Source organism: Ceratotherium simum, chromosome 18 (genome assembly GCF_057802395.1).
Source record: "Ceratotherium simum simum isolate JZ-2026a chromosome 18, ASM5780239v1, whole genome shotgun sequence".
Lineage (NCBI taxonomy): Eukaryota > Metazoa > Chordata > Mammalia > Perissodactyla > Rhinocerotidae > Ceratotherium > Ceratotherium simum.
This window is the reverse complement of record NC_141917.1, coordinates 35,650,378-35,678,264: the sequence shown is the minus strand read 5'-3', so window position 1 is coordinate 35,678,264 and position 27,887 is coordinate 35,650,378. Positions and strand designations below refer to the sequence as shown.

Sequence of the window (27,887 nt, the reverse complement as noted above, 5' to 3'; positions counted from 1 at the left end):
AAGTGTCAGTCTCCAGGCCCAGCAGCTTATTTTGAAGGTGCAGAAGCAGAGGGTAATGTTACTGAAGGGTAAAAGTCTATGGCATCCTCAGTGATAAGAAATACCGCTCAGCTAGAATGTCTTCATGACTTTTTTCTTGCACCCTCCATTAAGAAATAATCACTTCCTCTCTGAATGCCCACAGCACTCTGTACATTTTCCAAAATGTCTCATCTCTGTGAAGGTGGGGACTGGATTTAATTCATCTGTATGTCCTGTTCCCCTCCTCTCTCCCTCAGCATGGATCGGATTACATACCCAACATTGGAAAATAAAGTTTCTTGCACAATGGCCTTGAACCAATTGTCTTGCCCTAATGGCCAGGGAGACCATTGAACTTCTGTTTAGGTCAGATAAAGAAGTTTTTACAGTTTTGCAAATGTTGCTGTGGGTTTGTATTGAGGATGAATTGCAACTTGCTAGGAGAGCTAGTAAGCCAACTGGAAAGAAAAATTGAACCCCTATCTCACTCCTACTCCAAAATAAATTTCAAATAGATCAACTAAGTAAATGTAAAATAAATGAAACCATAAAATACTAGAAAAAAGTCAGAAAACTTTTTTATGATCTCAGGGAAGTCCCATAAAAGAAAACATTAAATTTGACTTCATAAAATTATAACTTTCTATGTGCCAAAAAGTATAAACAGACAAAACAAATTAAATGATACACTGGTAGGGAAAACTTTCCAACATATATGATAAACAAAGGGCGAATTTTCTGGATAAAGAAAGAATTTTTACAAATTGATAAGAAAAATACCAATATCCCGAAAGAAAAATGATAAAGAACATGAGCAGACACTTCACAGAAAATACAAATGGCTCTATAATCCATAAAAAAGATGCTCAACCTCACTTACAACCAAAGAAATACACAGAAAAACTACACTGAAATTAGATTTTACATATTAAATGTGGAAACTACAAAAATTTTTGATAATGCACTGGTGAGAGACGGCTTGGGGAAGCAGGAACTCTCATTCATTGTTATCGAGAGTATAAATTGGTGCAATTGTTTGGAGGGCAATTTTGACTACAGCTATTAAAGTAAAAACGTACATATCTTTTGCCTCAGCAATTCCAGTTCTCGAATTTATCTAACATACACGAGCACAAAGATATCTCTATTTCTAATATAAAGATAGATGGATAGATATTCACTGCTGCATTATTTTGTAGCAAAGAACTAGAAATTGTTCAAATGCCCATCAGTAGGGAACCAGCTGAATAAATTACTATACATATATATAATGGATTACTATGCCCTTGTGAAAAAGAACATTGCAAAATCAAAGATATATTGTTAAGAGGTCAGAAGAGTGTATCTGATGTGATCTCAGAATTATGAGAAAGAGGAAGGTATGCCTAAGAACTTGGCAATGGTTATGACATCTGGGGAGGGAACTGTTGAACTGAGAATTGGAGTGAGAGAAAGGTGTACTTTTCACTATTTACTCTTTTATATGATCTATATATTTTTTCCACATACATGTACTTACCTTAAAAAAAACAATTAAAATATGTAATTGATACCGGCTCAAGACAAGGTTGACATGAGGGAAGCCATATTGTAGAAAAGAAACCCTATCGTAACTTTGAATGACCTCTGGCAAACTAACCCAGCTGGATCTGCACCCTCCAGGAGACCTACCTGCTCTGTAGACTTTACGACCCCTGCTTGTGCATTCCAGTGAGATTCACCTTTCTGAAGGCTCAAAAGTCTTCAAACTATAAGAAAGCAAGTACCTCAAAGTTTGGAGGAATGAAGCAGACTGAACACATGGGAACTGTTTGAATGTGGAGTAGTAAGAGTCTCAGACCTTTCCCTCCTCAAAGCCAGGTTGTCCCTCTCTCTGCCACTCCCAGCCCAGCTCAGGAACACATGGCACAGGACAGCCCCTTAGGTCAGACTCTGGGTTACAGGAGCCCCCGTTCCCTCCTTCTCCCTGCACCTCTGCACTCTGAGTTTCCAGAATGGAGGGAAACACGCATATAATCTTCCAGGCAGGGGATTCCGCTTTTGGATAAACTAAAGAGCTCAAGAGAAAAGACCTCCTGAAACTGATATTTGGAGGTTTTCCAACACAGAAACCGCCTGACCACCCACCGTGCAGTCCTCCAGGGCCGGGCTCACTCACATGCAGAGAGCTTCCTGTCAGATTTTAGTGCCTTCCGCTTGGAATGAACGTCCAGGCAAGAAGCACCAGACACCTGAGCAAAGAATCCAAAATGAAAAAAGGAAACCATACTCAACCAAAACAATAACAACCAAAAGGAATTTGAGGGAAACAGAGAGCAATGCAGGAAGCAGAAGATAAAAGATATATTGTATACATAAAACCAGAACAAAATGCTAAAAAAAAAAACAACAACAAGAAAGAGTTCTCTTGGAAATTGAAATTAAAGAATTCAATTGAAGAGTTGTAAAAAAAAATCTAGAAGAGATGAACAATAGAAAAAAGATAAGAAAACTGGGTAATCTATTCAGAAAGTCCATCTAATTATTAGAATTTTCAGAGTCACCCTATTGCATTCCCAATAAAGTAAAACATATGGTTTCTATTGTGCTTGAATTGTCAACATGAATAGTTGACATGAATAGTAATGAATGAGGAAAAACTCTGGATTCTCACATATTTCAATAGAATATAAAGGGAGAAGAAAAAATCTAACAGGAAACATAAATCCTGTTTGGATATGAATACTCATTTTTATTTTGCAGGATTTTTTTCTAAAGACTTTTTCTTAGATGTCTGGAAACAGAAATCCTGATTACAGATTATGGGATTGATATAAATAGTTTATATTTTGATTACTTTTTAGTAATGTGCCAAAACATAGTTACCATCATGTTGAAAAGTAAGCAAATAATGGAAATTATGACACACCTAATGCAGATGAAATCCTGTCTTTTCTTAGATGCAAGTGGGGTTTGTTGTCATTTTACCTTTTGCCCTTTTCATTTTGACCAATTTTTATGGACCCTAATGAGAGCTTAGAAACCCAACCAGCCAAAAATATGGAGTTATGTCACTGAAGATCAAAGTCTCTGGGGGAGGTGGAATGGTCCTGAATTATTAGCTTACTGTTGCTGCATAGCAATGCATTAAATAAGATTAAAGAAAGCAAAGCTTACTTGGTAATTTATTTTCTTGACTTGCGACCCACTGTGAAAATAATATCAAAGAAAACTATCTTGCCTTTGTTCTCTTTGTCTAAGTTTAAATTACAAAACTTCTGGTCAAGGCTCTCAGACAACCTCTTCCTTGGTTGGCAAGGCCAGGCACTGGTTTGCTTAGAGGAAAAGCTCAGTTTTCTCTCTGTGTGGCAGCAGGATGCAATGATAGCCCCACTGTAATCCTCATGGATGGTGCACCCTCGGGGGAATCATTAGCTCACATGCTTCATTTGAAAATCTATTTTACCACTTAAAAATCATTTGTACCATCTCAGCTTTTGGCCTTAGCTCTTTATTTCTCAATACGCATGTCAAGATCCCCATGGGGGGACAGTTGGGGAATTTTGAAGCAAATGGAAAATTAATGTGAATTGGTTGTGCTCTAGTGCTGAAGAGCACTGCCCCTTGACACTGTACGGCACAAAACTGGAGTTCTCTGCCCAATGCACATAAACAAGCCAATTAACTATAGCATCAGCCTTTTCGGGCAGAAATCAGCTTTTATTCTGCAAGATCGATCTGCAGGGAGACAGGGGGCATGTGCCCTCAGATCTGTCTACCCGATTCAGGATTTGGGGCAAAATTTAAGAAGTTAGGGAGAACAGGCTGGCACATGGAAACGCTGGTGGGACTGGCTTTCATTGGTGGGCTTCAAGCATTTATGGTAAGGTTTTAAACATTTATGAAAGAGTTCTAAACATTTATGATGGGGTTCTAAACATTTTTGAGGAGGTGGGGAAGGAACTTTAACACTGGATCTTCCAGAACAAGGGACCCTTTGCTTCTCATAAGAGTCTGACTTTCATGTCCCAGTCCTTGGGTTCCATGGGGAGGAAGACCTTTGGTTCTGAGGTTGTTTCAGGTCATCATTTCTTCTTTTGCACATGCTCTGGCTATGTGACTTTGCAGTTTTTCTGAAAGACAATTCTTAATCACTCTGTTGATAAGAGATGGTGTCAGTTGAACTGGTCCTGGAGGACCCATGGTTACAATACTACCTCTTGTCCCACTTGATCTCACAGGCTGCTTTCCTGACACTTGGCCCAGGTCTCCCTCATTCCATTGACACTCATCGTCCAAGGCCAGTCCACTCAGTCTGATGGCCTTACATCAGCTCCCCGCACACTGAGTTCTACCACACTTAAGGTTCCCTTGACCATCAGGGTCACACACTCAATGCCTAGGAGGGTCGTGCAGGTGTTCTACGGAGCTTAGTGCAGCAACCATGCCAGCATGATGCTCAAGGCAGCCCACAGTCAGCTCCAGCGAGGGTAGCCATGCTGGCATACAGGCTTACTTTTGCCGGGCCTTTTAATTTAAAAGCAATTGGAAATCAAGAAATTTTTGGTGAACTCTCTCAATTTTTAAATGGTAGATTAAATGTTTTAAAAACATTGTGTGGCCAACTGAAACTGAATCCTCAGGCCAAGTTTGGCCTTCAGGTTGCCAATTTGCAGTCTTTGTTCTAGGTTTTATAGGAACATCAGAAAAAAGGGGGAGGGTGGTCCATTGTCAAATACATTTGGGAATGGTGCATACTATACTCCTCTTAGATATTTGCATTAGTACCTTACAGTCTTGTGGTATTTAAAACACACACACAACCAAAATCTGTTTGTTTAATTCAGTGTTCTCTAAGTTTATTTAACCATCTCATTCATCTTCACAGAACACATTTTTGTCACTGGTATTTGCCCTAAAACTTGGACCTCAGAGATAGACAAAGCTATAAAATACTCAATTAACTGTCAATTAAAGATCTGTAAGAATTTGGGTCCCAAGAGGAAGATTATGAAAACAATTCAGTATAGAATGAAACGGAAAACAAATAGGTTGTTTATTCCACAAATGTAGCCAACTGGGTGGGAGCACCCACCTCTGTGAGGTCTAGGACCACGACATAGTATTTTTCTTAGTGATTAAGTATCTTTTAACCTTGGGAAGATTTAGCATTAAAAACAGAAATGTTTAAGAGACTCAAATCCCATAGTATTAATATTTTTGTTTTGATGAGCCCGTACGAAATTGGTATTTTATGTACTTGTAATGTGAAGAAAATTTGGCATAATAAAGTAACAAAATAGTGTGTGATTCTAATTTAAAATGAAGAATTGAATAATTGATTTAGACTTGTAGTTTTAAGTTGAAATCTTATTGTGTATAAATAGCAGTGGAATGTATTTAAGAGAACTTAAGGTTTACCCTGTTTAAATGTTTAAATCATCATATGTATGAGAATTATTACTATTTGGGAAGGTTTTGTTAATCAAATAAAGTACTTTAAAAGGAAATGAAATAAATTAAATTATAAATGCAGTTTAAAATGCTTAAAAGGATTTAATTAAGTTTTAAATGGGATCAAACATTAATCTTTAAAATTGTTAGATGAAATGACATGTCTGGAATTTGCTTCAAAATAATCAGGAGTGGAGGGAATGATGGGAATTTAAATGAAACGAGCACATGGAGGTTTATAATGTTCTTTGCACCATTTTTGTGTATGTTTAAAATTTTCTATAAGGCAATTAACAATGATTGTTAAAATTTACTAGATCAAAATATAGAATATTTGTAATTTTAAAATGCTAGGTGTTTTACAACAGGCAACAGTGCCTGATGAAGGAATGAATGAATGAATGACATGATACGACATGACAACTCTGTGAGGTGAGGTATTGTTGTTCCCTTTTCACCGATTAAGACAAAAAACAAAACTAAGGCTGACTAAAATTAAGTTGCCCTTGGTGTCTCGACTATTAGCTCCACGAGGGTGGAGACTGTTGTAAGTAAACGTTACATGTGTGAAACCAGGAGTTTCAAACACATGAGGAAGAGAATGGACTCGTGTTCCAACAGAGACATGGCAGAAACTCAGGCCCTTCCCCATGAAGACTGTAATCTCATTTATAATTCATTTCCAAAACACAATCTTCCCATCTTCTCTGAGGGAGGATACCTGCCTCCAAACAAATAAGAAATGGCTTTAAGATACAGAACGGAATCATGGATTGAATCATAAGCAGGTGGCCCTGAGCAGAAAAACAAAATGTACTCTTTATCTCCTCAGAAACAACTAACTCAAGAAACCGTGCGGGAACACTCATGCCTATTTGCAGCTCATGGCTTATTTTTAGAGGATTAAAAATATTTGCAAGTCAAAGCAGAAACTGCTCTTTCGCTGCCTTATAACTTTCTTCAACTCTACTGTAGTGTGTTCAATAAGAAGCAGGGAAGACAGAGTGACGGCCTAAGGGGATGTTAGGAAAAAAACGTTCTCCTTTCCTGTTTGAGCAGAATTCAAGAGAGTCTATCACGGCAAGTGGCTGGAGGGCTGAGGGCATGGAGGGAGAAAGCAATGATACAGAAAAAAAGCTCTTACTTTTACCATCACAAAAAGTTCACGTCGATTTGAAACCTTTATTAAGAGCCTCTCACACCTGAGAAGTGATCCCTTCACACAGTATAAGCAACACGTCTGAGAATTCTTAAATGTTTACCCAGCGGTGGAGGTAAGTGAGGGGTGGTGGTGGCAGGGGACAGGAGAGAAGTTATTAAATATAACAAAGTGAAGAAGTGTCAGCATGCAATAGCAATCTGAACTAACAGAACAGAGAATGTTTTTAAAAAAAGATCTTCATAGATATGGAAATTTAATTTGTTAATAGAGATGGCATTTCAAATCAATGGCAAAGAAAAATGATTCAATATATGACACTTGCAGGAAGTGAACCAAGAGGCGGCTTAGGTGAGCTTTAGCTCTCCTACCACCTCACATTCTCCATCAGATCCTCCCGTTCCTGAATACAGATTCTTCAAATTTTCTTAAATTAATGTAAAGTGCCATGCAAACACAGAGGCTCATGCCTTCTCTAGTAATATTACTATCCCAAGACCCATCCACATAGGAATTCTGGAGTCACTCTTGGGTAGTGTTTATTTGTATATTCATAGAAAAAGGTATGGGAGAACGCAGATGCAACTAGTAGATAACAACTGGGGTGGGGGGTTCAAAATTGGCAGTAGTGACGGGGGTATATGGTAGGGGCTGTTAGTTACCCCCCTCACACACACACACACCTGTTCCTTCTTTCTTCTTTAGCAGTGGTTCTCAGCCTTGACTTGCATCAAAATCACCACAGAGTATTTTTTAAAATGCAGAAGCCCAGGCCTTGCCCCCATAGATTCTGATTTAACTGGTCTTGGGAGAGGGCATGGTTTTTTGTCTGTTTGTTTTTAAGTTTCCCAGGTGATTCTGTGGTATGGCCAGATTTGAAAACCACTATTCTGTAACATAAAAGTTTTAGCTTTGCACATTGCTATCCAACTGATGTATTTCCCAGTCTCCCTTCTAGTCAGGTTTGGCCACGTGTCTGAGTTCTGGTCATGGGCTCTGGGCAAAAGTGAGAAATACAACTTCGAGGTTGTGCCCTTAAAAGGAAAGAAGCATGCTCTCCTCCCCTTCTTTCTTTCCTTCTTCTTGCTGGTTGGAATATGGACATGGTGGTGTAAATGGGAAAAGCCATCTTAGACCAAGATGGAAGCCAGGAATTGAGAATGGCAGAGCCACAAGAGAGGAGGAACCTGGGCCCCCATCACTGCATGGTCCCCGTGAGCCCTGGATTGCTTACGTGTAGACTATGATGTGAGAGAAATAAGATTCTACCTTCTGAAAGCCGCTGTTGTTTTGACTTTTGTTACAGCAACCTAATATTTATACAACCTAATGTTATACAATGTTTCTAATGTTTACATAATTAATTTGTTTCCTTTCTCACCTCATATGTTTCTGTATTGCTTGAATGTCTTATAACATGTATAATTACTTTAAAATTAAAAATAGATGGATAGATAGATACAGATGATAGATAGATAGATGATAGAGAGAGAGAGAGAGAGAAGAAAGTGCATGGTTAGGGATAGAACAACAATTTCAAGACTTCAGATTTTGGTTTTCTGATATCTCAAAATACTTCAAATTATTTATACCTTCACATAAAACAAATTCACAAATATTTATTGAGGACTGGTCATATGAAAGAAACCAAGGTGATATGAATAATATCATATTATTTTTTATAGTACTTTTGAAAGTACTTTTATACATATTATAGTACTTTTGAAAAGTACTATATTTACTTATGAATAACAAATTAATTTCAACAGAACAATACCATCCATACTTTTCAAGTAATATTTTTAATCTGAATTTCATTGGTTTGAAGTTTTAGTTTTGTTTGTTTTTAACTTGGTAAAATTTGTTTTTCTTTATAGTTGTATACAAGCTGTAAGGCAAAAGAATTTAAAGGGAGTTTTGTATTTGTACATTTTTCAGTATCTTTAATGTAGAATTTCTATTTATATTTATCCATGATAAAATAATTTAAGCCCCATCCATCCAGGGAGTTGTGAGAATTTTATTCCTTTAGAAGTTATTGGTACATGACACAAGTTTGAGAAACTCTGCTTTTGAGGAAGATTCTCCCAAATCAAACAACCAAATGGGGTCTTGGAATAAGCACTGACTCAGGGTCAAATGAGGTTAGGGTCTTGACTTTCCCACTAAATGCCTGTGTGACCTTAAGTAAGTCCCTTTCCCTCTGGGCTTCAGTGTCTTTACTGGCAAGTGAGAGTGTTGGACCCCATGACGTCTACAGATCATTCCAGCCCTGACCTTCTGAGATTCTGGGTTTTAACAATAGTGGGTGGATTCCAAAACATTTGTGGAAAAAAAAGCTCCATGTGTCACACCGCCCCCTTCTGGACCTTTGTAGGATTCACATGGATGAGATTATTAAAAACCCATAAGCCTACATGAACATGCTGGAATATTATAGCCCAATTCCTTTCCCTCCTCACAAACAAGTTAGAAAGCTAGATTTGGAGATTTTCTAACATAAGTATTAGAAGACAGCCCAGGAAAGAAGAAAGGGTAAAGGGCATCAAGGAGTAGGTGCTGACTTAGGGGTGGGGCTGGACTCAAGATTATCTCCATCTATTCCCCTAATATAATAAATGTTATTGGCTGCCTTTTATCAAGTGCCTACTATTGCCAGGAACCAATTTTTTTGAATCCTCCCGACAACTCTTCCAGCCAGGCCTAGAATATCTGTGTCCTGAGTGGCTCCTGCTTATTCCCGCGATTTTGTCCTTTTTCCTCTCTAAGTCTTCCGCATCCTGTGAAGATGGCTCCTTTCCCATTTCCCTCGAGAAGCATTCTTTGACTACTCCTGACCACACTGCTACTATTCTGTGGCACTTGAGATCTGTATCCCATAATCTGGTCACTGACTTCATATTTTTTCTATTTCATTTGTGTGAGTCAAGCCTCCTCAGAAGCTCTCCTTGAGAGCTGGTCCATGTATGGGGCATCATGTCCATTCCCCTACATTCCCCCATCACCTAGAATAGGGCTGCTCACATCAGGCTCAACAACTCACAAGGGGACTTTGTCTTTACCCACGTCCTCCACCTGGTTCCTCTTTAGGGGAAATTACCTGTACTCTGGGTAGTAATCTCTCATATTTACCCTAAAGTAGAAAAACCTCTGATTTTCTTCTCCAGACTTGTTCCTCTCATATCTTGATAAATGGCAACATATCTTTCCAGCTGAAAGCTAAAACCTTGACTCCTCATTTTTTTGGGGGGGGGGGGGAGGTGAGGAAGATTGGCCCTGAGCCAACATCTGTTACCAAGTCTCCTCTTTTTGCTTGAGGAAGATTGTCCCTGAGCTAACATCTGTGCCAATCTTCCTCTACTTTATATATGGGACGCTTCCACAGCATGGCTTGATGAGCGGCGCATAGGTCCAGGCGAACCCGCCAACCCGAGAACCCCAGGGCAGCTGAAGCAGAGTGCATGAACTTAACTACTACGCCACCAGGCCAGCCCCTTGGCTCCTCTTTTTCATCTTATATCTCATGTTCAATCTGTCAGCAAATCCTATTGGCTCTGCTTTCAACATATATCCAGAACACGACCTCTTTATCCCATTATTATCCACTCACAATCATCCCATTGAGTCCAAGCCACCATCAGGTTTTGATTGGATTATCGTTACAGTCTCTAGAGCTGATTTCAGAGCTTCTGTCCTTACCTGCCCCCCACCACCCCCAACATAGCCTGTTTCAAACAGAGGGAGATCCTTCTAAAAGGTGTCAGATCATGTCACTTCTCTACTCAAAACTCTTTGATGACTTCCCATCTCATTCAGAGTAAAAGCCAAAACCCTTAAAATGGTCTTCAAGGCTCTGCCCAATGTGGTCCCCTTCATCTTTGATGTCATCTCCTCCAATCTCCCTCTCACTCACTCCACTCCAGCCACACTGGTCTCCTCACTCTTCCTTGAGGGCACTAGGCCTGCTTCCACCTTCTGCAAACTCCTATTGATCCCTTAAGGATCATTTTAAGCGTTACCTCTTTCAGGAAGCTTCCCCACCCAACTAACATAAATCAGGTGGAGTTCTCTTTTGTACTTCCAACATCTGTGGCTAGCACTGTGATTTTCTCCACCTCTTGACACAATTATGACTTCTATGTCAGACTGCCTCTCATCAGATTGTAAGCTCCTTAATGGAAATGATCATGTTTGATCTATTTAGACTATATTCCCAGGAGCTATAGTAATCAAGACAGTGTGTAAGGATAGACCAATAGATCAAAATAGTCCGGAAATTGACCTACACATATATGGTCAACTGATTTTCCACAAGGCACTAAGCCAATTCAGTGGAGAAAGGGAAGTGTTTTCTTAACAAATGGTGCTGGATTAACTGGATATCTGTGTGAATAAAAGCTGAACCTCGAACTTCGTCTCACACCATACACAAAAATTAATTTGAAATGGATCATTAACTTACACATAAAACCTAGGACTGTAAAGTTTCTAGAAATATACATAGGAAAATATCTCCAGGACCTTGAAGTAGATCAAGTTTTTTGTACTGGATACAAAAAAGCAAAAACCATAAAAGGGAAAAAAAAACTGATGTTGGACTACATCAGAATTAAAAATTTCTGGGTATCAAAAGATACCATTCAGAAAACCAATAAACAAATCACAGACTAGATTATATACTCAGGGCCATAAATAGTATCTGGCACATAATAAGTGCTCAATTAAATATTCATTGAACAAATGTATAAAAGACCTGGCTCTTTTCCACCACAACATCCAGTTATTCTAATGGGTACAACCAGCAGAGATGTCAACATTCTGTGACTGTTGAGTAGGCAGTGCTAGTTGAAAGGAAATCTATTGTATTGAAAGAAGGAAAGGTATTAAGGATTGTTAGTAGAAACAAAAAGTGATAAGTCAGCAAACTCAGGAGACTGTTTACCTGTCACCAGGAGCTGTAGAGAATCAGACAAAATAAGGAGTAGGTAACTGTAAAACATTCACATAAGTAGATTAGCTAAAAACACAGAGGGAATTTCACCAAGTGGAGCAGAAGGCATATACCTAATTCTCAGTTGCCCCAGTAATGTCAATGATTTTATAATGAGAAAAATACACGTGTCGATGCTGTAACTAGCAAACGAAGGTGAAGCTATAAGTGGTCTACCTAGATCTTAAGAGGAGTTGAGAGGAGTTTTATCACAAAGGATGGAGTCAGGAAGGGAAAAAGTTTAATTAGGTAAAAAAGATTAAACTGATCCTGCACACTTGAGACTGCTTCTGTGGCTGGCATAGACCCAGACTGACCGGACATTCTGGTTTGCCTAAGCCTGTCCAAGCGTTTCTGACTGTCCAAGCGTTTCCCAATGTAATTATTATTAGCTCCCTTTTTACTCTCAGATGTGTCCTTGTCTGGATGATATATAATGTATCATCCTACTTATATGTGTTGTTTCTTCTTACCTTGGACAGTCAGTGAGGATAAATAATCACGTAGTTGCATATCCGTTGTGCTATTTGTTTTACCCGTAAGCCTCACTCCCTGGAAGGAACCTCAGGCCAAGAAAGAGCGAGTGCTCATGCTCCTGATGACGGTTTAAGATTGGGTTGAGCAACTGTACAACCTGGTGTTTTGATTACTTCCCTGCTCCTGGCTGTAACCAGGTGAGTTGGGCAGTGGGAATCTTCAATGTAATTATTTTGAATTAACATAGTCCTATTTTACTCCTAAAACCACCAATTATATTTTACCCAATATTCTCTTTTAAAGACATGGAAACTGAGGTATGGAATGATCCAGTTAAAAGATTTGTCTGGGACAATTCAGGGTGAAAAATCTAGATGTGGGGCGGGCCCAGTGGTGTAGTGGTTAAGTTTGCATGCTCCGCTTTGGCGGCCCAAGGTTTGCAGGTTCTGATCGGGAGCGCCCACTGATGCACCGCTTGTCAAGCCATGCTGTGGCAGCGTCCCATATAAAGTAGAAGAAGATGGGCACGGATGTTAGCCCAGGGCCAATCTTCCTCAGCAAAAAGAGGAGGAGTGACAATGGATGGTAGCTCAGGGCTAATCTTCCTCAACAACAACAACAACAAAAATCTAGATGAGATTTCTATTTACAACCAATTTATTTTTGGTTTACCATCATTCATTCATTTAACAAACATTTATTAAACACCTATTACATGCCATCAGCTCCCTCTCCCAATGATGAGTTTTTTGAGGACTCAATGTCCTGGACACTCACTGTCTGTGCAAGACTTAAAATAGGCGATCTGCTGCTGAGATAAGAACATCAGGTACCAATGTTCAATGTTTGAAGCACGTTCTACTAAGAAAATCGACTAGAAGGGACCCGCAGGTCTAGAGTAAGACAAATCTTAATTGTCCAAGTGAATTGTACTTCAGGGGTCCAGGCAATGCAAGTGGGTTATAGAACACTTTGGTTGGGGGCGGGGTATGGGGGAGGTTCTTGTATTCAGTGATAGAAATAAACATTCAACCTTTCTACTGTATCTTTCTAATCTAAAATTTTTTTAAGCCTCAAAAAGAATCTTTCATGATGCTGCTCTTTTACACGATAAAACCAACTAGGAAGAGTCTTTAATTAGTGTTTTGAATGGCTCATACATTTACACCAGAAACATCACCTTCGGTGCCTTTGATTCCTGAGCCCATTGATCTGCCACAGCTTTGAAATCTCAAGCAGGAATTCATTCAGATTGACCTAATTTGAAAGAAAAGCAACTGCTTTCCTGCTCTGTGAATTATCCATCCAGGGGGCTCCCCTCTGTTCTGGTAACCTCCAGAGTGGAGCTGGTTTTTCAAAGGTAGAAAACAGCTCTTTGCCACGGTGAATCACTTAACAAAATGAGACAAACATGTATAAGAAGAGAGTTGTTGCTTCTTAATGACTCAAGCTATAAAATAAATAAATAAATACATATGCACAGAAACGGCTGCTACTAAAAAGATGCCTAGGTAGCTAGGTAGCATGGAAAATGGGAAATCTAAAATTTTATTGAAATTTACTGGATAATCTCAATTAGCTAACTATTCTGGTCTTTGTTTAATAATAATTATTATATCAAAAATAATAGCTAGCTCGTATATAGTACATACCATGTGGTAGGTACTCTTCTAGGTGCTTTATGTGTATGAACCATTTAAACCTTAGAAGAATTTTGGGAGGGAGGTACTAATACGTCAGTTTTACAGAAGAGGCAGCTTTAGTCAGCACAGCAAAGTCAGGCAACTCCACCCAGCTGGGATTCAAGCCCGGGCAGGGAGGATCCAGTCTTGGGGTTCTAACCACTACAGCGTGCTGTATAGTTATTTCCAGAGTGTTTTTACAACAACAAAGTAATTCTTTCTCATGTCCAGGATTTAAGGAAAGGAAAGTTGAACACTTTGTTATATGCATCTCTGCCTGGTACAAAGCAGGCTTTCAGTAAATGTCATGGGTGAATGAATGAGTAAATAAAAGTGGAATATCACTGGTTTTCTCTCAGATGCCTCAATCTATCACCAATAGTTTCCTTCTCCCTCTTCTCACTGCCCACCTCCCACCCCACCAACTTGGTTAATGATAAATTTATCCTATCCTCCCTCTGCTCAGTCCTAACCAACAGGCTTGTACTTCTCATCCTTTAGTGATTGGACATCCTGCTCAGAATACACAAAGGGAGCTGACAGTCCAGTGGGGAAGTGGGACATGAGGCGAGGACCCCAGAATAAGCACCAGTGTAGAGCCATGGACACTGAGAAGAGGCAAGGATTGTGTTCCTTTGGGGAGCATAGGGACTTCTACGACTGAAACTCTCTTGCCTCATCCTCCAAGATCTGCACCAGCCATAGGATGCTTGACTCAGTCATTCAACATTTATTGAGCATCTACTATATGCCAACACTGTGCAAGGCATCAGATACATAAGACATTGAATTGAGAAAGACACTCTCTTCCTACATTTCACTATGATTATTACCTCTCCCCCAACATCACCACAACTCATGTAACCTTATTCTCTTAATCTCTTCGTTATTCATCTCCACTTCTTATTGAGAATTTCTCGGGGAGTTCATTTATTATCTGCATGAAGATCATTATTCGTTCACTTATATATTAAGTGAGCACCTATTATGTGACAGATACTGTTCTGGGTGCAGAGGATATGATAATGAGCAAAGCAGAAAGCATTTCTGGACACAAAGGACTTATAATAATCCCCAAGTCTATTGATAACTTGCTATTCTTTCTTCTCTTAGCTTCTTTAAAATACATAAGATTCTATAAAGTAATAATTATAACAATATGTTGTCGTATATTTAAAGATGTAATATGTATAACAGTAATACCACAACAAAGGGGAGGAGGAATGGAGCTGTAAGGAGTAAAGTTTCTAAATCTCACTGGAATTAAGTTAGTATAATCTAAACTAGGTTCTGATACAGACGTTAGCTCAGCTGCAATCTTCCTCAAGCAAAAAGAGGAAGATTGGCAACAGGTTAGCTCAGGGCCAATTTTCCTCATCTGAAAAAAGAAAGAAAGGGCTGGCCCTGTGGCTTAGCGGTTAAGTGCGCGTGCTCCGCTGCTGGCGGCCCGGGGTTCAGATCCCGGGCATGCACCGACACACTGCTTCTCCAGCCATGCTGAGGCCGCGTCCCACATACAGCAACTAGAAGGATGTGCAGCTATGACATACAACTATCTACTGGGGCTTCGGGGGGAAAATAAATAAATAAATAAAATCTTAAAAAAAAATAAAAATAAAAAAACAATAAAAAAAGAAAGAAAAGTGTAATGTGAGCCCTAGAGCAACCACTCAGAAAATAAGTAGAAATACATAGTCAAAAAATAATTAAAGGGCTATCCACATGCAAAAGAATGAAAATAGATCCCTATCTCACACCATAAACAAAAGTTAACTCAAAATGCATCAAAGATCCAAGTGTAAGAGCTAAAACTATAAAACTATTAGATAAAAATATAGGCACAAATTTTCATGACCTTGGATTATGCAATGATTTCTTAGATGTGACACTAAACGTACAAGCAACAAAAGAGAATATAGATAAACTGGACATCATCAAATTAAAAACTTATGCTTCAAAGGCTACCATCAAGGTGAAAAACTGAGACCTATCCCTCTAAGAACAGGAACCAGACAAGGATGCCCACTGTCACCACTCCTATTTAACATAGTACTGGAAGTCCTAGCCAGAGCAATCAGGCAAGAGAAAGAAATAAACGGGATCCACATTGGAAAGGAAGAAGTGAAACTGTCACTATTTGCAGATGACATGATTTTATATATAGAAAACCCTAAAGAATCCACCAGAAAACTTTTAGAAGTAATAAACGAATATGGAAAAGTTGCAGGATACAAAATCAACGTAAAAAAATCAGTTGCATTTCTATACACTAACAACGAAGTAGCAGAAAGAGAAATTAAGAATACCATCCCATTTACAATTGCAACAAAAAGAATAAAATACCTAGGAATACACTTAACCAAAAAGGTGAAAGAGCTGTACACGGAAAACTATAAAACATTGCTGAAAGAAATTGAAGAAGACACAAAGAAATGGAAAGATATTCTGTGCTCTTGGATTGGAAGAATTAGCATAGTTAAGATGTCCATACTTCCTAAAGCCATCTATAGATTCAACGCAATCCCTATCAAAGTTCCAACAACATTTTTCACAGAAATAGAGCAAAGAATCCTAAAATTTATATGAAACAACAAAAGGCCCCGAATAGGTAAGGGAATCCTGAGAAAAAAGAACAAAGCTGGAGGTATCACACTCCCTGATTTCAAAATATACTACAAAGCTATAGTAACCAAAACAGCATGGTACTGGCACAAAAACAGACACACAGATCAATGGAATAGAATCGAAAGCCCAGAAATAAACCCACACATCTATGGACAGCTAATCTTTGACAAAGGAGCCAAGAACATACAATGGAGAAAAGAAAGTCTCTTCAACAAATGGTGTTGGGAAAACTGGATAGCCACATGCAAAAAAATGAAAGTAGACCCTTACCTTACACCATACACAAAAATTAACTCCAAATGGATTAAAGACTTGAATGTAAGTCCTGAAACTATGAAACTTCTAGAAGAAAACATAGGCAGTACACTCTTCGACATCGGTCTTAGCAACATCTTTTCAAGCACCATGTCTGACCGGGCAAGAGAAACAATAGAAAAAACAAACAAATGGGACTACATCAAACTAAAAAGCTTCTGCACAACAAAGGAATCCATCAACAAAACGAAAAGACAACCTAAGAATTGGGAGAAGATATTTGCAAACCATACATCTGATAAGGGCTTAATCTCCAAAATATATAAAGAACTCATGCATCTCAACAACAAAAAAACTAACAACCCAATTAAAAAATGGGCAAAAGACCTGAGCAGACATTTCTCCAAAGAAGATATACAGATGGCCAACAGACACATGAGAAGATGTTCAACATCATTAACTATCAGGGAAATGCAAATTAAAACTACTATGAGATATCACCTCACTCCCATCAGAATGGCTATAATTAACAAGACAGGAAACAACTTGTGTTGGAGAGGATGTGGAGAGAAGGGAACTCTCATACACTGCTGGTGGGAGTGCAAACTGGTGCATCCACTATGGAAAACAGTATGGAGATTCCTCAAAAAATCAAGGATAGAACTACCATATGATCCAGCTATTCCACTGCTGGGTATTTATCCAAAGAACTTGAAAACACCAATGCATAAAGATACATGCACCCCTGTGTTCATTGCAGCGCTATTCACAATAGCCAAGACTTGGAAGCAACCTAAGTGCTCATCAAGGGACGAATGGATAAAGAAGATGTGGTATATATACACAATGGAATACTACTCAGCCATAAGAAACGATGAAATCCAGCCATTTGTGACAACATGGATGGACATTGAGGGCATTATGCAAAGTGAAATAAGTCAGAGGGAGAAGGTCAAATACCGTATGATTTCCTTCATTAAGTAGTAGATAATAACAACAATAAACAAACACATAGAGACAGAGATTGGATTGGTGGTTACCAGAGGGGAAGGGGGGAGGGAGGAGGGTGAAAGGGATAATTCGGCACATGTGTGTGGTGATGGGTTGTAATTAGTATTTGGGTGGTGAACATGATGTAATCTATGCAGAAATAGAAGTATAATGATGTACACCTGAAATTTATACAATGTTATAAACCAATGTTATTGCAATAAACAAAAAATTAAAAAAAAAAAAAGCATGTGAAAAGACAATCTACAGAGTGTGAAAAAATTTTGCAAATCATGTGTCTAATAAGGGACTTGTATATATCTAGAATCTATAAATAGCACAACTCAATAATAAAAAGATAAATAACCCAATTAAAAAATGGGCAAAGGATATGAATAGACATTTCTCTAAAGAAGATATGCAAATGGACAATAAGCATATGAAAAGATGCTCAACATCACTAGCTACCAGGGAATGCAAAACTACAATGAGATATGACTTCATACCCACTAGGATGGCTAGAATCAAAAAGACAACTAATAACAAGTGTTGGAGAAATTGGAACCCTTTGTTAGTTTTTTAAACAGTTTAAAATACAGAGTTATCATATAACCCAGCAATTCCACTCCTAGGTATATACCCAAGAGAAATGAAAACATATGTCCACACAAAAACTTTTATATGAATGTTCATAGCAGCATTATTTATAATAGCTAAAAAGTGGAAACAACTCCAATATCTATCAAGTAGTGGATAAATAAAATGTATTATGCCCATACAACAGAATATTATTCATCAATAAAAAGAAGTGAATTACTGATATATATGCTACAAATGGACAAATGTTGAAAACATTATGCTAAGTGAAAGAAACCAGTCACAAAGTACTATATATTGTATGATTCCCTTTACATAAAATGTTCAGAATAGGCAAATATATAGAAACAGAGAGTAGATTAGTGGTTGACTAGGGTTTTGGGGGAGGAATTGGGAATGCTGGCTAAGCAGAGCAGCAATTGTTTTTAGGGTAATGAAAATATTCTAAAATTGATTGTGCTGATGTACGCACAACTCTGTGACTATACTAAAAGCCATTGAATTGCATACTTTGAGTAAATTTTATGATATTTGAATTATATCTCAATAAAGCTGTTAAAATACATTTAAAATAATTAAAGGAATTAAAATGCTACACTAGAAAATATTCATGCAAACTACCCAGCCAGCTGCCTCTAAATCTTTTCCAGCCAGCTACCTCTAAATCTTTTCCTACTACCTTGATCATGTTTTTGGATTAAATATAACCTTCTGATTCCAGACTATTCATGATCCTTTTCTGCCATTCACATCTCTGCTCACATCTTCCACTCCAGCTCGCATCCCTTTCAGACTTTTATTTAGATCTTGCCTACTGGTCTTTGCCCAAACTGTCCAAAATGACTAGAACAAAGAATTACAGAACCGTGGAATGTTAGAAATGGAAGACACCTCAGTGCTCCTCTCCTCCCACCTCTTCACTTTATGGATTAGGAGACAAAGGCCCAGAGAGGTTACATGACTTGTCCGTGGTTCCCAAAATGATTTGTCCTTGTTCACCTCGTCCAAAAAGCCTTCATTGATTAAGTGCCAACATTTCCTTCCCTTTCTGCCCAGTCTCTAACAACTTTCTTTATTGCACTACAGAAAGGTATCAAATGCATTGAACTCAAGACATCATTCACATTTAACCTCGAGTCTTGCATCCCAGAGGGTATAAAGCAGTCCTTTTATGGCCATGACCACTATATCTGATGTCTCAGCTGCTGCAGCTTTCCCTTCTTCTGTTGTCACGAGCAACAATTCAAAATTCATAGGAGGCTGGCTTCAGACCAGCCAGGAGCAAACACAGGGACAAACTCCCTGCCTGGTTTCCATAAAGGACATTCCCTCCACTCACCTCACAGGAAACCATTCCTAAGGTCTTCAGAAGAGAGCAATCAGTCCATAGAAAATACAGCAACTCTACATTTTCAAATGCTCTCAGGAAAGAAAATGGTAACAAATTTTATTTACATTTTTGGGGTGGGGATGGGGGTGAGGAAGACTGGCCCTGAGCTAACATCTATTGCCAATCCTCCTCCTTTTTTTTCCCTTTGTTCTCTCCAAAGCCCCAGCAGATAGCTGTATGTTATTGTCGGGGGAAGAAGGAGAATCTCCCTCTGCCCTTTCCCTTAAGGTTCTTCTGGCTGGCCAAATAATTAACAAGACAGGTTAGCAGGAGAAAATAATACCAAGTTTAATAACATGTATACATGGGAGAAACTCAGAAATGAGCAACTCGTCCCTCTGTCTAAGCTGCTTGCTTAAGTATTGCAGCTAAAGGCGAGGAGCGTGTTGGGGGTGGGTAGTGGCCTGGGACTTCAGAGGGCAGGAGGACAATTCTTTTCGGGGTCATCTATAGATAATGTGGTCAGGGAGAGACAGAGTTTTTGATAAAAGAGGCTTGGTGCCTTTGCTATTGTAATCTCTATCCTACATTATCTTTACAGCCATCATGATAGAAGATCTGTTCCAGGAAGGAGCCACCATGTCAAATTCTTTAGGCAGTTAGTGGGGGAGGTCAAATGTCCTTCAGAGAAAACAATCAAGGTAAAGAGATATATTTCAGGGTGGCCAAATCTTGATCTCCCACATTATAGTTGCACATCCTGCTCGTTGCTGTATGTGGGTCGCAGCCTCAGCATGGGGGGACAAGTGGTGCATCTGTGTGCGCCCAGGATCCGAACCCCGGGGCGCCAGTAGTAGAGCACGCGCACTTAACCGCTAAGCCATGGGTCGGCCCCCTGTAGTTACCTTTATTTACACGTTTATACCTACAGGTATACCAGGATCAAAGATTACTTTGCTTTTTTTAGTCAAATAAATATTCATCTTGATGGGAAACAGAAAAACCTCTAGGGAGGCAGGAAATTCATAAATCATGTAGGTACAAGCAGTCATTCTGGACTTTACGTGAAGAGAAAATACATCAAAACCAAACTGGCCTTCCCTCTGAAGGGAGCCTAGTATGTAATGAGGTACACCATTAAAGAACGTGAGTTATGACGTCAAAGGTCACGTAGGGCTGCCCCGCTCCGAAAAACAAAATAAACTGCTCTCTAAAGGAGAGGGAGGACATTCCCGTGTCTGGCTGTGCCTTTACCGCTGCGAGAACTGCTGGGCACAGGCGTCTGCACAGAGGACCTTCACGACCGAGGAAGAGAAAGGCAAATGTAATTAGAGACACTCTTCCCAGAGTGGGAACGGATTTGGGGCTGATTGAAGAAGAAGTGATTACACGTTGCTGGAGAGGCAGTTTAAGTGCTGCCCACCAGGGAGCCAGGAGGCTTTCGGAGCAGGTCTGAGAATTACACACTATTCCATGGTGCTTGCTAGTTGACCTGGTATTTCTGGCTGAAAAAATTTCCCCAAGGAGGCAGGCAAAAGTAGATAATGAAGATCTCTGATCTCACAGGGCAGCTCAAGAGCAAAGCCTGAGCTCTAGAGACTAGATATTATTTAAATACGTACAACTGCGAAAAGGTCACAGACTGAACATGAAAAGACTCACAAGTATGCATCAAGAAGGTTTCTGCTGTGATTCTCAGCCCACACTCCGCACCACCCTGCCCCGTCTGTGTTAGTTTGAATTTTATGAATTATTTATCACTGTAAAGAAAGAGGTATGTAGGGGAACCACAATGAGGTCCATGAAATGGGCACACTTCTGAGATAATAGTCACTATTCATTTAAGGAAGATCTATGCACGTATAAGGAAAGATATCTGCAAAGTGCAGGAAAAGTTCTGGATGCACGAGTACACAATTGTTGACAGGGAGGAGGGAAGTGAAATTGCGGTGGAGGTGGAGAATTCAAGAAATATATCCTGGATGCTCCTGTGGGTGCTTTTGTTGTTGTTGTTGTTATTTTGACTGTTTGTAATTACAACAGAGATTTTCTTGGCTTAAGGACTAAAAATATACCTTTATCTCCACCAATGTCTGGGGAATATGGCCTGTCTCTGATGACCACGAGTGTAAAAGTGACCCATCCCAGATAAAATAAACTGGCCCACCTTCCTGAGATGGTTTAGTCCAGCACTCCAAAGCTGAGATCTTCCAAAGTTTTGAATCCAGCAATAGGATGACTTAGAAAGAAATGAAATCTGGCACCATATGTCAGGTGGTTGAAATGGTGACATAGTTACCAATTGACTATAGAATACACCCCCAAGCAGAAGCGGATGCTCAAATATTGGTGATGAGAAACAATAAATGGCACTTACGGGCGCCTGTGTCCTATCCTGGGCCTGGAAGAACATGGAGAGGGAGCTAAGCTCTAATTGAGAATATATTTAGTATGCACTCTAAATTTGTTTTTGTTTGTTTCTTTTGAAGTCAGGGCTTTAGGAATCCTGAAGAAAATAGTGTGATGAACACTAGGCCCAGGATCATGGGGAAAATTCTCTTCCCAACTGAGTCCTTGATGCTTCAGAATATTCAGGAAATCCCAGAGATATATTTAGCTGCTGCCTAGGGCCTTGTTCCCAGACAGATTTGGGGGCTGGTAGTGGATTAATTATGCATGACGTTGGGATAAAGCCGTGTTTCCATCAAGCTGCATCTTCTCCTTTTGTTTCTGAGCCCCAGTCCCAGAGTGAGTAAGGGGACCAGGTTACCTTTGCATGGAGGAGCCACTAACCAGGGAGAGGACGAGAGATGGGAGAAAAGAAGGGGGGCCCTGCTGAGCCCTCCTATCCTGAGCCAAGGTTGTGTCAGGAGCTTCAGGACAGAGCTGTGCTGAAACGGTGGTTATGTCAGAGGCTGAATCTGGCCTGAGGATTTTATAGTCTGTGAGGGATTTATTTGGGGCCCTCAGATGAGGGCATTTTAAAATACCAATTGGATCCTGGACTAAGTGCAAAGGATGGAGGGACTCTGCAGGGGGAACAGATGTTAGAGGCATGCCTGCCTGGGAGGGGGCCTCTGCCAAGTGTCAGGAATGATGAGAAGTAGAAATCTAAAAGCGGTGCACAGCCACTACCCTGTCAGCCAAGTCAGAAATCTAGGCGCCATCCTAGGCTTCTCTCTTCCCCTCACCCAGTCCTGTGATCCTCCCGCTTCAGTATCCCCCCAATCCTTTTACCCATCAGCCTGGTCGCCAACTCTCCTGGGCAGGGTTGGATCCCACAATAGGTAGAGATGCACACGCTTTAGGCTCCAGCAAATCAAGGGCACCAAAGAGAGGAGGCAATAAAAGTCTTAAAATATTTTGATATTTGATATATTTTTTCAATGCATCTAAAAATCATCATAAAAAAAATCAGAACTTGGGTCTTATTAGGCTTATTTTATGGTTGGCTCTGCTTAAATTCTGCATTGCATGTGGAGGATGACGAGGGGTGATGGCCTCTAAAGGTTTTAACCCCACCCTGGACCTGGTTGGCTGAAACAGCCTCTTAACAGGCCTTCCTACTTCCTGTCTTACCCAGTTCAACTTTCTTCTCCAGGAAATCACCTGCAGGATCTTTCTAAAATGCAGAGATTACTGCCCTGCTTAAAATCCTTCGTTAACATGACTATAGGATAAAATTCAATCTCCATTGCCTGGTCTAGAAAGCTCTGTAAGATCTGGTTCTTGATTTTGTTTCTAGCCTCCTTTCTCATCTCCTCTGCTCCCACTTGCCCCCTTCCGTATACTCTGATGGGGTTCAGGACTTGATACCTTAAAATATGGTACCTTGGTATTTTGAATATTTTAAGCAGGAGGGCCACTCTGACTTCCTTCCGCCCTTACCCTTCTTCCCTGAAACAGGTCATAAAACCCTCATGTAAGAGATGCCTTCCCTATACCTGGAGGAAAGGAGCATCCTTAGCTCTGAAGGCAAAAGGACACCAAGAAGAATCCTAACAACAGGCCTTGCTAACTTTCCCCCAGTTTGTTACACTGACCTCATACTCCTTAACCTATCGTATTCCTCCACGACTGTCCACTCTTCATCAAATCTAGCATATAATACTCAGGTTAACTGTTTCTTTGGGTCTTCATTTCCTTATGAAGGCTCCCATGTCACATAAAACTTACATTAAATAAATGTGTATGCTTTTCTCCTATTAATCTGGTTTTGTCAGTTTAATTTTCAGGCCCAGCCAGCGACCCTAAGAGGATGGAGGAAAACTTTTTCTTCCCCTACAACCCAATATTTGAGACATATCAAAATACTTAGGACCCATAAACATCTCATGTTGTTTCACGGTTCTATGCCTTTGTACATGACATTCCCTCTACATGGACTGTTTTCCTCCACCCGTTCCCCATTGAACCTTCAGAACTCTATCCCTCTGTGAAGTCTTCCTTGACTCCCTTAAGTCTGTGGTGCTCTCAGAGTATTTCATGCACCCCTCTGTTGATATTCTTCTCTCTGTGGTATCATTGTTTATATGCACATCTCTCTACCTGTCTAGACAATGAGGGTACCGAGGACAGGGAGGATGTTCTATTCATCTCTGTCTCTAAACAGTGCCTGGGGGGCCGGCCCTGTGGCTTAGTGGTTAAGTGTGCGCCCTCTGCTGCTGGTGGCCCAGGTTCGGATCCTGGGCGCGCACCGACGCACCGCTTCTCCGGCCATGCTGAGGCCATGTCCCACGTACAGCAACTAGAAGGATGTGCAACTACGACATACAACTATCTACTGGGGCTTTGGGGGAAAAATAAATAAATAAAATTATTAAAAAAATAAAAAAATAAAAAATAAACAGTGCCTGGTACATCATAGTACTCAATATATGTTTGTGGAAGAGATGAATGAAAAAATGAATTAAAACAGGCTTATTTTTTTGGTAAGCACAAAAATTATTTTAAATTCTTGCTTTACAACAGATTAATTCCTTCTTATGTCAATCATCTAATGGTTGAAATTCTACCTATTATTCAAATTTAGCTTAAATTCCATTCCCTTCCCTTCTCTTCCCTTCCCTTATCTTCTGTCTCTTCTCTTCTCTTCCTTATACTCCAAGCAGAATTCAGCTCTTCCTCTGGTATTTCCCCCCATGAACTTTGTGTTTTCCTTCAACATCTGCAAATCCTGTCTGGTGTTTGAGTTACTTGTGTACATATTTGTCTTCCCTACTGGAATGTGAGTTTCTATGGGGCAGGTCCTCGGTCTTATTAATTTCAGGATTCTGGGCACCCAGTACCCAGGAAGAGTGCATAAATGCTGGCGGAATTGACTTGAATTGTACGGATATTTGAAAAGATAGTGTGGATCCCAGAAGATACAGAGATAGATATTTCTCTCGTAAACATCCTTCTCTGGCTGAAAAAAAAAAAAAAACACAAAAAACCACTACAAACAACTGTTCTATGATGAAGAAGAAAAGGCAAAAATTTAAAAAACCCAACCAAATAGAGAAACAAAACTCTTTCAAGTTCTCTCCTGAAACAAGGGCAGGATTGTTACAAGTGCCCCTAAGCAGAGCACCTCTGGCTGGAAAATTTCTGAAACACTGTGGGTTTGACGAGATGCCCCACTGCTTTTGTACACCATTCTAAGGTTCCCAGTGAAGCACAGCTCAAATGTGGGTAGACATTCCTAAGAAGGCTATTTGAGTTGGAAGCATCAGAATGTTCACAGAGCAGCATTTGCTCCAGCCCACAGACAATAAAAACAACCTGATTATGGCTTCCCTTTGGAAGGCTACCAAGGTTAAAATGATCATAGTGAGAGTAAAAAAGGCTCCATTTCTCTCTGTTTTTATTTTTAGGGTGTGATATGTTAGTAGCCTCCAGCAGAATTTGCTTTATTTTGAAGCATGAGAAATAATAATCCCTGCTCTATTTTCAAGACCTTCTCTGCACTTCTCAGTTCCTCCAAAGAGTTCTGCAAATACACGCATCCGTGAAATGCCCTTGCCCTTCTCCCTACTCCTTGCTTTTTTTATGTTTACACTTCCCCAGGGGAGCCAAAATCAACACTAATTAGCAGAGAATTAAATCCCACCACTAGGACATGAGAGAGTCAGTGATTACCCAGGATTCCAAGGCACCCCGAGTTCCTTTCCCCCAAGCTCAAAGACTCACAGTTAAATATCCAGCCCTGAAGGAAAGTTCTGAGACCTGAATCAATTATGTAATTTATTCCTAAACTTTTACCTTCCCTATCATAAAATATCCTTTCATGTCCGGTAGCTTTACACACCCAGCTTGCCCTGACTGGAACACACTTGCTCCTTGTCTTAGTCTGCCTTCAAGATCCTACCGAAACGTCACTTAACGTTTTTTTCTCTCTACTCACCCAGACAGAGTTTGTTGCTGCATCTTCTGTGCTCCCACTGAACTTATATCTTGATATTCTCCTATCTTATCTTGATATTCTATCTTGAGGTCTCATATCTCACATTCTATCAGTTCATATTCTAATTATGTCTGCTGTCTCTAGACTGACCTCTGTGGCTTATTTATCTCATATTGTCAATATTCCCCACCATCTAGTCCTAGGATACGGTAGGCCGCAGATAAATATTTGTTAAAAAAAATTAAAACATAATATCTGAAAGCTGCCATAGTATAAACCTATACACCACAAACTAATAGCACCTTTCAAAGGACATTTGGAAGCAGGCATACTTTAGGTTGGTGTTAGCATAGCACTATTAGCATTTTATTCAATATAACAGTGAAAGTATACTAAAAGCTACTTTTATTAAGTATTTACTATACACCAGACACTGTGATCTTTTATATCATTGATTTAATCATTGTAATAAACCCTGTAAGACAGATATTAAAATTCCCATTGCACTGATGAAATAACTAAAGTTTGGAGACATTGAGGAATTTGCCCAGATTCAAAGAGCTAGTGAGGGTCAGGGCCAACACGGGATCCAGGCCTACCTGATTTCACCTGCTCCTCGATCTGGTGTATCCTACAGTGGAACACAATGCTCTAAGGAACAGGCCACCACCATGAAGTCCAAGGTTGGGCACGGCACGAATCGGCGATAGTGGTAAGGCCAGACAGGAAAATCAGAAAGGAAGATTCTTTAAAGTGCTTTGTTTCTTAATAAACCATTGGGCCTGATGAATATCAGTGATAGTAAATACACAAATTAAATTATCCTTTAGTCCCAACTTTGTAATGGACTCATTATCCCCCATTGCAAGCATCCAAACTGACTTGATGAAACTCTAGATAACCCTCTGCTATTGGATGACAACCTATACAGAGAAAGTCCAAAATGGTTCCTGATTATTGTCATTATTGCTAAACGAGTCCAAATGCTTCAATAGAAGTTATAAATAAATAAGAATACTCAGCAATACTTGCTGTATATGTACACACCAGAGAAGAAACCAGCTATACTTTAAGCTAGAACCACAACTCAGGCCATCTGGGAATAGAATACCTGTTGAAAGTTTAGCAGACTGTATAAGAAAGTGAAATTATAAGCAATTTCACTCCCTAACATAGATCTCAAAAATGTAAAATAAAATAGCACTAAATCAAATCTAGCAGAATGTTTTATAAAAGTATGACCACGTAAAATTTCTCCCAAGAATGTAAGCATGGCTTAATAATAAAAGATGTGTGAATTTAACTTAACACATAAATCAATTAAAGGAGAAAAATAAAAGGACATCTCAGCAGATGCAGAAAAAGCATTTGATAAAACTGTACACTCATTATTAATAAAAATATTATCAAACAAGGTACAGAGGAGAACTTGCTCAACCAAGTTAAGGCTATCTACAAAAATCTATAGCAAACATCTTTTTTTTTTTTTTAAAGATTTTATTTATTTATTTTTCCCCCCAAAGCCCCATTAGATAGTTGTATGTCATAGCTGCACATCCTTCCAGTTGCTGTATGTGGGACGTGGCCTCAGCGTGGCTGGAGAAGCGGTGTGTCGGTGCGAGCCCGGGATCCGAACCCGGGCCGCCAGCAGTGGAGCTCGCGCACTTAACCGCTAAGCCACGGGGCCGGCCCAGCAAACATCTTTTTAAATGGTGAAATATTGGAAGCATTCTCTACAAAGTCAGGAAGAAGCTGGGAGGCCTGCTAACACTGCTTCTATTTGATATTTATTGGAGCCTCTAGACAATTAAAGAACTAGATATCGAAGAACTAGAACTAAATATTGAAGAGGAAGAAATAATATTGCTCTTATTTGCAGACAAAGATTTTAAACACAGAAAATCCTAGAGACTCTACTCATAAACTATTAGAACTAATAAGTA

At 39.7% G+C, this 27,887-nt stretch overlaps 1 protein-coding gene across 1 annotated transcript in view; it reads right to left on the bottom strand.

Moving 5' to 3' along the window:
• The window catches only part of NIM1K (NIM1 serine/threonine protein kinase), a 59,809-nt gene that overhangs the window by 18,517 nt on the left and 13,405 nt on the right, over positions 1–27,887 (bottom strand). The window lies entirely within an intron of this gene.